The following is an 11845-nucleotide window of genomic DNA, read 5'->3' as shown; positions in this document are numbered from 1 at the left end:
TAAAAGTTATTTTGAGATACTTGAAAAAATGGCGTATTTCCATCCTGGTTTTATTAACCAAACATGGTTCTTACGCTATTCGTTCAAAAGCATAGGAACTTGGCGAAATTTGCGTGAATATGATAGCTTTTACCCTATCCTTCATATTGAGTCAATATTTATTACAGTTTTACTGATATGTGCTGTAATAATGAATATTTTAATGAAAAATACGAAACAATGATTTCCTACCTTTTACTGGAGCTGTTGTTGTTACGGCGCGTACATCAGCCTGTTGAAAGGTTTATAGTGGAAATACGCCTTTCGAAAATAATCAGATACAGGCTCCTGCGAGAGCTCTGTACCTATAAATCTTTGTTCAATGTGTACACTGGGATAGCATAAAAATGATTATATACCACGTTTGCTTCTATTAAACCTTAATAATACATAAACATCATAATTAAATAAATTTTATAAATTTCTTTTTTGGTTCCTTACTGAAAACCTAACAAAAGCGCATTTTCGTTATGAAACCTTAATATGTAACATGAAATTATTTGGAAACAGATCTACTTCAGTCAGGTCATGCAAAATGAAACGTTAGCATCATTCATTACTAATGCCTTTCAGTGAGTGGTTCAGTACCTATACCGAGTTGAGGCAAGCTTTACGACCAATTATTTGAAAGATGTTCATTAAGAATCAGTCACCCTCAGAAGTGATTCACCATATGCTTTTTATATTAGATTAATTTGAATTAGTAAAATCGATTGTATAACGATGTAAAACTCAAAGGTGCAGCCCAATCGTATTGTACGCAAAGGTGATGCAGAACCACGTAGCTGTATGTAATGGATATTATTTGTAATTTTAGTTTATGTGTCTTTGGTACAATGATATTCTTCTCTTCTCAAAATCTCAGTATTAACCCTCGGTATCTGTGCGTTTTAATTTTCTACAGTAACCACTCCCAACAACGTAATCGATGCTGAAGGTTTACGGCTGCAAACTGAGGATTAGAACTTGACTTGTTGTTGCATTAATTTGACTTCAAACTTATAGGTTTGGTTGATTCACTGATTTCGCCGATTGCGAAATTGTTAGAAAATTATCAATAGTAAATAATTATAAATTGATATTATTTACTACATTGGATATGAAGCATTGACTCTTCCTTGATCGAATGGTCCAGGAAAATAGAAAATCCATCGAGAAACGGCAGAGATAGTAACGTTCAAGTCTATCATATTTTTGTGATATTTTTCGATTTTCCCGCAATCGTAAAATGTACCCCAATGAAAAAATACAAACGTGGTCCCAAATCAAAACTGTGTTTCTCCTAATCTATGATGAAAAGCTTTAACATTAATGTTCCAATTAGTTTATTTCTTGAGAATAAGGGTGCGGCCAAAGTAGACGCGAAGTGCGAAGCGAGGCGAGACGTCCATACGATTTGACAGCTCCATATTCCTTTAATTTCCGCGCGACGTCGCGTAGACGCGTCTACTCTCGCATGAACCTAACGTGCCACGCAATTCGAGCTATACAGAAAATACCTAAAAGTAGGCAATTTATCGGTGAAACGTTGGGCGGAACAACACAGGCATTTGGTAACAGGACTAATTTCCATGGCGTATTTCCAGTGAGACTTTGATTTTGGGCGTAGTGCTTGTAATTTCCATTTCTAAAGCCGATATACACTTAGCTGCATATTTTGGCACAGCACATCGAAGAGAAAGGTGGTTTTCATCTATAATATGCAACAAATTCAATTTATATTGAAAATTCACTAAATAGGAATTGATTTACAAGCTTAAAACTTGGGAAGCAATTTTCTCGGTTTCATGTTAATGGAATTCCGCCCTTTTCAAATGTTGGTCTAGATATGTTAATAGAATTTAAATAAACATTTTTTAATAATTCTAAAATTTTCAATGTAAACAAAGCAAAGAAAAGAACAAAAAAGAAGAAGAATCATCTAGTACCCATATCTCCATCATATCTAGCAAAAGTCTAGCAGAACTGTGGTACTCAAGTCTAGGAGATATCTCCGAGGATATCTCTGCGTTATCTAAGAGAACCGATGTGTCAAATCCCTCTCGGTTTAACCGGTTGAAACGGTCTACTCGTCTAAAATCTGAGGTAGATACCGGTGTAAACGGTTGTTGCATTTGAGGTGGATTTGAGGTCTGATAGGTGCTCGAAGGAAAATATCTAGGAGACTAAATTTTTTGTCTCAGAGATATCACGGTAGAAGTCTAGAAGATCTTTCCGAGCGGGTTGTATAGTAAATGGTCCTGACGAAGGACCGATTTTTTAAATTGTGCGCCTTTACAATTACTAACAGCATGTGAGTAACTATTTCACTTGAGTGATGTTCTTACTGCTGACGAATTTTTCTTTTTTGGCCGTTGGATGTTCATTGTTGGATGAATTTTCACTTTGGTGGACATGTTCGGTAAAACAAATTCTCTACTGTGTAAAACGTAAATAACGCGCTGCTGCTGCCACGACCGCCACACACACCACCGAACGCCAACGCTATCGAGCCGTTGTTACTAGACCGCTACCAGACGGTCCACGCTCCAGCGCACAGTGATGCCAAGGCGGAAAAAAGTGAAGAAAATTGAGTTGAGCGTACAGCATCGAAAGTATTTTTATAATTTTTCATAATGTTTGAAATGTCTTTCCTCAAAATTTCACGAAAATTGGATGAAAATTACACAAAGTGCATCATGTCGATCCAATGGTAAATCAAAGATGTTTTTTTAAATTGCTTGTAACATTTATGGCGAAGACATGATGTTGTTCAACCTGATTTTTAACTATGAGCACGCAACCGCACGCATGCCGAATCGGGCTTATTTCAAAGCTTATTTATTCAGCTTTTCGGGGATATGATAATTGTTTTGCGCAAATCTGCGCAAATAGCATTTTTCTTCAAAGCATTCTTGAAGTAAACATAAGCATTACCACGCCGAATACAGTGATCAGAAAATCGTGGGAACTAAATTTTCAAACAGCTGTATCTCAAGCGTCTTTCGACCGATTTTCACAATTCTTTTACGGATGTGTTACCTATCTCATCTAGTTTCTTCATACTGGTGATATATGTTTCTAGGGATGCTCAATTTGTCCCTAAAGGGGCGCGAGCAAGGAAGTTTTTTTATTCAAAATATAGTAAATTTCGATTTACATGACATTTTTCAGTCGGAACTGACAGGTTCAAAAAATGTTTTAAAACACTATTCTAGCATTGAGTATACTATGTATCAACAAAATGTTTCTCCTGTACATCCCTAGTGACTCCAAAATGACCTCCATAGTAATGAAAGATGATATGCAAATGTTGACGATGAAAACTACGGAAACCCGCGCCTATGAAAACCCGTCATGTCCATGTAGGTCAATAGAGGCTGGGGGAATGATATTCTACTCAGTTTTGCCCAAATCAGATGTTCTAGGATCTCCAAACTGTTTAGGAGTTTGGATCAATTGGTCTACCAAGTCAACTGAGCTCGATAGCTATCTGAAATCGACTAATCATGTCCACACAAGTCCTTAGAGCCCACGCATATGATTTACAGCACAGTTATACCCATACCAGATGTTCTGGAGTTTGGATCAATTGGTCTACCAGGTCAACTGTACTCGGTACAAATCTGATAGCAATAAGATGTCCATACAAGTCAGTAGAACCCATGCATACGATTTGGAACTCAGTTATACCAATATCAGATGTTCGAACTACTCCATACTGCTCTGGAGTCTATCAAGTGAACTGCGCTCAATATAACTTTGACATCAACCAGTTATGTCCATACAAGTTCGTAGAGCCTATATGTGTGATTTGCAACTCTGTTATATCCAAACCAGATGTTATGAGCTACCCAAAATGTTCTGTAATCAATCGGTCTACAAGCTCAACTGCGCTCGATACAAACATGATATCATACATTCATGTTAATATATGTCCGTAGACACCACGCTTACAAATTTCGTTTCAGTTATACCCAAACCAGATGTACTATATTGTCCAAACTATTGTAAAGTTTGGAGCAATTGGTTTAACAGGTCAAAATCTGACATTGACCAGTTATGTCCATACACGTCCGTCGAGCTTGCGTATATGATTCAAAATATGAATCATGAAACGTATATGAAGTTCAAAAATTTTCAAACTGTGTAGGAGTTCGTATCAATTGGTCTACCAGGAATTACTAGAGGAACTTCCAGAAGGATTCCTGGAAGAACTTCAGATTTTCCGAAGCAACTTCCGCAGGAATTAAAAAAAAAACTTCCGGATGTGTTCTAGAAAGAACTTTTGGAGGAGTTCCAAAAGGAACTTCCAGATGAATTCAAGAAGGAACTTCTAAAGATATTCCAGAAATAACTTCCAAAGCTTTCCAAAAAGGAATTCCGAAATGAACTTCCGCACGAATTTTAAAATAAACCGGAGAAATTCTAGACAGAACTTCCGGCGGAATTCCAGAAGGAGCTTCCGGGGAAATTCCAGAAGGAACTTCCGGAGGAATTCCAGAAGGAACTTCCGGAGGAAATTCAGAATGCATCTCCAGAAGAACTCCAGAAGGAACCTGGTGTTTTCGGAGGATTTCTTCCGAATATTCCTCCAAGAATTCCTCCGGATATTCCTCTAGGATTTTTTTCCGGATATTTCTCCAAATCTTTCTCTGGGATTCTTCCAGAACTACAGGAACTCCTCCGGATATTCCTCCAGGAATTCCTCCATGCATTCTTCTTAATATTTCTACAGGAACTCATCAGGAATTCCTCCGGAAGTTCCTCCAGGAATTCCTCCGGGAATTCCTTCGGAAGTTCCTCCAGGAATTCCTCCAGAAGTTCCTCAAAATATTCTCCGGAAGTTCCTCTAGGAATTCCTCCGGAAGTTCCTCAAAATATTCCTCCGGAAGTTCCTCAAAATATTCCTCCGGAAGTTCCTCCAGGATTTCTCCGGAAGTTCCTCCAGGAATTTCTCCGGAAGTTCCGCCAGGAATTCCTCCGGAAGTTCCGCCAGGAATTCCTCCGGAAGTTCCGCCAGGAATTCCTCCGGAAGTTCCTCCAGGAATTCCTCCGGAAGTTCCTCCAGGAATTCCTCCAGAAGTTCCTCCAGGAATTCCTCCGGAAGTTCCTCCAGGAATTCCTCCGGAAGTTCCTCCAGGAATTCCTCCGGAAGTTCCTCCAGGAATTCCTCCGGAAGTTCCTCCAGGAATTCCTCCGGAAGTTCCTCCAGGAATTCCTCCGGAAGTTCCTCCAGGAATTCCTCCGGAAGTTCCTCCAGGAATTTCTCCGGAAGTTCCTCCAGGAATTCCTCCGGAAGTTCCTCAAGGAATTCCTCCGGAAGCTCCTTCAGAAGTTCCTCCGGAAGTTCCTCCGGAAGTTCCTTCGGAAGTTCCTCCGGAAGTTCCTCCGGAAGTTGCTCCAGAAGTTGATCCGGAAGTTTCTCCAGAAGTTGCTCCGGAAGTTCCTCAGGAAGTTGCTCCGAAAGTTGCTCCGGAAATTCCTCCGGAAGTTGCTCCGGAAATTCTTCCGGAAGTTCCTCCGCAAGTTCCTCCGGAAGTTCCTCCGCAAGTTCTTCCGGAAGTTCCTCCGGAAGTTCCTTCGGAAGTTCTTCCGGGAATTGCTCCGGAAGTTTCTTCAGAAGTTGATCCGGAAGTTTCTCCAGAAGTTTCTCCAGAAGTTGCTCCGGAAATTCCTCCGAAAGTTTCTCCGGAAATTCCTCCGGAAGTTGCTCCGCAAATTCCTCCGGAAGTTCCTCCAGGAATTCCTTCGGAAGTTCCTCCAGGAATTCCTTTGGAAGTTCCTCCGGGAATTCCTTCGGAAGTTCCTCCAGGAATTCCTTCGGAAGTTCCTACAGGAAATCCTTCGGAAGTTCCTACAGGAATTCCTTCGGAAGTTCCTACAGGAATTGCTTCGGAAGTTCCTACAGGAATTGCTTCGGAAGTTCCTACAGGAATTCCTTCGGAAGTTCCTCCAGGAATTCCTTCGGAAGTTCCTCCAGGAATTCCTTCGAAGTTCCTCCAGGAATTCCTTCGGAAGTTCCTCCAGGAATTCCTTCGGAAGTTCCTCCAGGAATTCCTTCGGAAGTTCCTCCAGGAATTCCTTCGGAAGTTCCTCCAGGAATTCCTTCCGAAGTTCCTCCAGGAATTCCTTCGGAAGTTCCTCCAGGAATTCCTTTGGAAGTTCCTCCAGGAATTCCTTCGGAAGTTCCTCCAGGAATTCCTTCGGAAGTTCCTCCAGGAATTCCTTCGGAAGTTCCTCCAGGAATTCCTTCGGAAGTTCCTCCAGTTGCCTGGAGTTGCCTCCAGTTGCCTGGAGGAACTTCCAAAGGAATTCCTGGAGGAACTTCCGAAGGAATTCCTGGAGGAACTGCCGAAGGAATTCCTGGAGGAACTTCCGAAGGAATTCCTGGAGGAACTTCCGGAGGAATTCCGTCGGAAGTTCCTCCAGGAATTCCTTCGGAAGTTCCTCCAGTTCCTCCATTCCGAAGGAATTCCTGGAGGAACTTCCGAAGGAATTCCTGGAGGAACTTCCGAAGGAATTCCTGGAGGAACTTCCGAAGGAATTCCTGGAGGAACTTCCGAAGGAATTCCCGGAGGAACTTCCAAAGGAATTCCCGGAGGAACTTCCAAAGGAATTCCCGGAGGAACTTCCAAAGGAATTCCCGGAGGAACTTCCAAAGGAATTCCTGGAGGAACTTCCGAAGGAATTCCTGGAGGAACTTCCGAAGGAATTCCTGGAGGAGCTTCCGAAGGAATTCCTGGAGGAACTTCCGAAGGAATTCCTGGACGAACTTCCGAAGGAATTCCTGGAGGAACTTCCGAAGGAATTCCTGGAGGAACTTCCGAAGGAATTCCTGGAGGAACTTCCGAAGGAATTCCTGGAGGAACTTCCGAAGGAATTCCTGGAGGAACTTCCGAAGGAATTCCCGGAGGAACTTCCGAAGGAATTCCTGGAGGAACTTCCGAAGGAATTCCTGGAGAAACTTCCGAAGGAATTCCTGGAGGAACTTCCGAAGGAATTCCTGGAGGAACTTCCGAAGGAATTCCTGGAGGAACTTCCGAAGGAATTCCTGGAGGAACTTCCGAAGGAATTCCTGTAGGAACTTCCGATGGAATTCCTGGAGGAACTTCCGAAGGAATTCCCGGAGGAACTTCCAAAGGAATTCCTGGAGGAACTTCCGAAGGAATTCCTGGAGGAACTTCCGGAGGAATTTGCGGAGCAACTTCCGGAGGAATTTCCGGAGCAACTTCCGGAGGAATTTCCGGAGAAACTTTCGGAGGAATTTCCGGAGCAACTTCTGGAGAAACTTCTGGAGAAACTTCCGGATCAACTTCTGAAGAAACTTCCGGAGCAATTCCCGGAAGAACTTCCGAAGGAACTTCCGGAGGAACTTCCGGAGGAACTTCCGGAAGAACTTGCGGAGGAACTTCCGGAGGAACTTGCGGAGGAACTTCCGGAGGAATTTCCGGAGCAACTTCCGGAGGAATTTCCGGAGCAACTTTCGGAGCAACTTCCTGAGGAACTTCCGGAGCAACTTCTGGAGAAACTTCCGGATCAACTTCTGGAGCAACTTCCGGAGGAACTTCCGTAGCAACTTCCGAAGGAACTTCCGGAGGAACTTCCGGAGGAACTTCTGAAGGAGCTTCCGGAGGAATTCCTGGAGGAACTTCCGGAGGAATTCCTGGAGGAACTTCCGGAGAAATTCCTGGAGGAACTTCCGGAGGAATTCCTGGAGGAACTTCCGGAGGAATTCCTGGAGGAACTTCCGGAGGAATTCCTGGAGGAATTTCCGGAGGAATTCCTGGCGGAACTTCCGGAGGAATTCCTGGAGGAACTTCCGGAGAAATCCTGGAGGAACTTCCGGAGGAATATTTTGAGGAACTTCCGGAGGAATATTTTGAGGAACTTCCGGAGGAATTCCTAGAGGAACTTCCGGAGAATATTTTGAGGAACTTCTGGAGGAATTCCTGGAGGAACTTCCGAAGGAATTCCCGGAGGAATTCCTGGAGGAACTTCCGGAGGAACTCCTGATGAGTTCCTGTAGAAATATTAAGAAGAATGCATGGAGGAACTCCTGGAGGAATATCCGGAGGAGTTCCTGGAGAAACTTCCGAAGGAATTCCTGGAGGAACTTCCGAAGGAATTCCCGGAGGAACTTCCAAAGGAATTCCTGGAGGAACTTCCGAAGGAATTCCTGGAGGAACTTCCGAAGGAATTCCTGGAGGAACTTCCGAAGGAATTCCTGGAGGAACTTCCGAAGGAATTCCTGGAGGAACTTCCGAAGGAATTCCTGGAGGAACTTCCGAAGGAATTCCTGGAGGAACTTCCGAAGGAATTCCTGGAGGAACTTCCGACGGAATTCCTGGAGGAACTTCCGACGGAATTCCTGGAGGAACTTCCGAAGGAATTCCTGGAGGAACTTCCGAAAGAATTCCTGGAGAAACTTCCGAAGGAATTCCTGGAGGAACTTCCGAAGGAATTCCTGGAGGAACTTCCGAAGGAATTCCTGGAGGAACTTCCCAAGGAATTCCTGGAGGAACTTCCGAAGGAATTCCCGGAGGAACTTCCAAAGGAATTCCTGGAGGAATTTCCTAAGGAATTCCTGGAGGAACTTCCGAAGGAATTCCTGGAGGAACTTCCGTAGGAATTCCTGGAGGAACTTCCGAAGGAATTCCTGGAGGAACTTCCGAAGGAATTCCTGGAGGAACTTCCGAAGGAATTCCCGGAGGAACTTCCAAAGGAATTCCTGGAGGAACTTCCGAAGGAATTCCTGGAGGAACTTCCGAAGGAATTCCTGGAGGAACTTCCGAAGGAATTCCTGGAGAAACTTCCGAAGGAATTACTGGAAGAACTCCCGGAGAAATTCCTGGAGGAACTTTCTTAGGAACTCCTGGAATAATTCCCGTAGAAACTTCCGAAGGAATGCAGGGGGGACTTCCAGTGGAATTTGTGGAGGAACTTCCAAAGGAATTCCTGGAGGAACTTATTTTATTTGTCTTATTTGTCTCATTTGTCTTATTTGTCTTGTTTGTCTTATTCTTCTTATTTACATCAGCATTACTGTTATTACACAAATCCTTTTCATGGCTCATGTTTTATTTTCCAAAACCAGCTGGAGTTTCTTCATTTTGATCTGCTCATTGCGTGATTGGTCGACGTTGTTGCTGTTCTCTCGCCGAACCACTGCAGGCATGAGTAATAAACTTCTTCCCCATTGTTGCCAATTCTTTTTATTCTCCGTTTACGGCAAATTCTAAAGCAATTGTAAACTGCATATTGATGAAATAAATTTGGCGACACTGACAACGTCATTCTGGCGGGCTGAATTGGACAATTTTCTCTGTCAGAGAGGGATGCCACGTGCTTTTTTAACGGAAAACCCTTCCCTCAGACCTTAAGGCTTATTCCAAGGTCATAAAATCGTCATATGCATATGATAAGTTATATATATCACTGTCTTAAAAAGGCTTCGTAGCAATTTCAAGCACAAAAACCCTAAATAATCCACCTATCGGTGATGGTGCCTTTCTCGTTCGTTCAAAAGAATTAAGAAATATGTAAGAAAAGGGAAAAATAACACAAATATGTGGATAGGTCTTATTTTTCATATTTGTTTATATGCATTACACAATTTCTCACCGAACGCAACTTATTGCAAGCAAATCGGATGGACATAAGTGCCAAAAAAGTGACTTTGTATTGTAATAATGAAATTAGTATTTTTGCCATAACTTCTGATCCCATTGTCCGATCTGACCAAATTTTCAATAAGAAACAATGGAACAGGATTCTGCTTTGAATGCAGTTTGTTGCGAGCGAGTCGGTTGAGGATAAGTGCCGAAAAAAATGAGTGATGGGGTTTTACCCGTTTTTTGTATGAAAAAAATGTATTTTGGCCTCAACTTTTGAGCCCATAGTCCTATCCAGCCAATTTTCAATAAAAAACAATGGGACAATATTCCGCATCGAATGCAACCTGTTGTGAGAAAATCGGTTGACAAAAAATGATTGAAAAGACTTTTTTCCATGTTTTGTATGGAGTGGCATCACTGTGCAGCGGAGTGGTCCGATCGCCGTGAAATCTCGAACGAAAATGACGCGCGCGCGCATGCCACAGCTCTTTTTATTGTCAGGCCGCCACCAAACCGGACCGCGTGATTGAGCACTCGCGCTGCGCGGCGAGTCACGACAATTTGAAATATTTCATTAGTAGTGCGCATCATGCACGCATGGATGTACTATCATGCGCACTAATCAGAAATGAGTTGCAACGTCTGATAACTGCAGATATTTCATTTTATTGAAAACAAGTTTTCGATTTTCTACTATACACGGAATATGCACAGAGAAAATGAAGCGGTGGGCCAAAAGGTACGTACGTTACAGCAATCTGATGTTCGTGTTGGGGATTCATGCACGGATTTGGTTGCTTCTGAATTTTTACCAGTGAGAGAACTAAAATTTTCAATAGTTTGACGTTGATAATCAATAGTTTTAATACAATTAGCGAATTGGTGGAAAGTTTCCAAATCTATTGATAGGAAAATCTCAAAAATCCATCGAAAGGACGGTCCCCAATATTGAAATTTTCATTTTGCACCCTGTATCCGAGGGTTTCGCCTTAGACGTAGTTTACGTCAAAAATTCAACGATTATTTAATGAATCTTTGAATTAGCGCCACAACGAACCAAATCCAGTTGTTTCCTTATCAAATCCGTGCACAAACTATTTAATCGAAACATAATTGGGGAATGTGTTATGTCAAACCATACAATCAAATACATATCTAATAGGGTGGTTCAAAAAATCGATTTTGTTCCACAGTGCTCATCTAATTCTTTACCATGTTCTGAGTGTCCTCTGAAAATTTGAGCTCATTTGGATTAAAACTGATTTAGCACAAGCCGTTTCAAGTTTGCATGCAAATTACCTACATAGCTAAAAGGAATACTCAACAGCTTTCACTCAGTGAAAACCTACCACTACCACTCGGGATTTAGCGGTTTTAATGTCGAACTTGATGTACTGAAGAAAGATGCAGAGAACTACGTCCTCACATATAGGTGCCACGGGATCTTTTGGAAATGCCATTGTGGAAGGTTATAAAATACAGAAAAAATTAAGATAGAAATACAAAGTAGGAAAGGAAGGAGCCTGGAATTGAATCCACGACCACTAGACTAGACCACCGAGCTCGTCATGTTCCACCGATTATCAATTAGATCTACAAATTATTATTAATCACTTAATCATGATAAATATATTTCTATTTCCTTTTCTTCAATTAAAGCTACGTTTTGACAGGACAAGTGAATTGAACAACTCAGTTGAATTCAATTGACTTGCCAAAAGTTGAACATGTTCAACTTTCTTTTCGTTCAAGTGAATTGAATTAAGGTGTTTACACGTTCCATTCGCGTGCGATTCAAGCGACTTGCTCAATTCACTTGCCTTGTCTAAACGTAGCATAAGGCTCCATCTAATTTTAGAAATAACTGAAATAAAAATAAAAAGTGTCAGTTCAATAATTTTCGAATAGATAGATGTCTTATTTGTCATATTGGAAATCAAAACGGGACTGATTTGCGCTTTTAGCGTAACTTATTTTATAAACAAACATTGTTCAATCGATTCCATAGAATGCAAGCGGTTTTTCTTCAAAGCTGATTCCCTTATTTGATAGAGGAAAACTTACTCTGTTTGTCAGGAAATGCTTGCTATAGTGTGAATTTGCTTCCCAGTGTTTTTTTTACAAAATGAGTTTAGCCCAAATCATAGCATAGCATAGCATATGTGATTGTACAAATCGTGAGTGGCTATACAATGCTCAATTGAGCAATC

Source organism: Armigeres subalbatus, chromosome 3, assembly GCF_024139115.2.
Source record: "Armigeres subalbatus isolate Guangzhou_Male chromosome 3, GZ_Asu_2, whole genome shotgun sequence".
Taxonomy (NCBI): Eukaryota; Metazoa; Arthropoda; class Insecta; order Diptera; family Culicidae; genus Armigeres; species Armigeres subalbatus.
Note: the sequence above shows the minus strand (reverse complement) of the source record.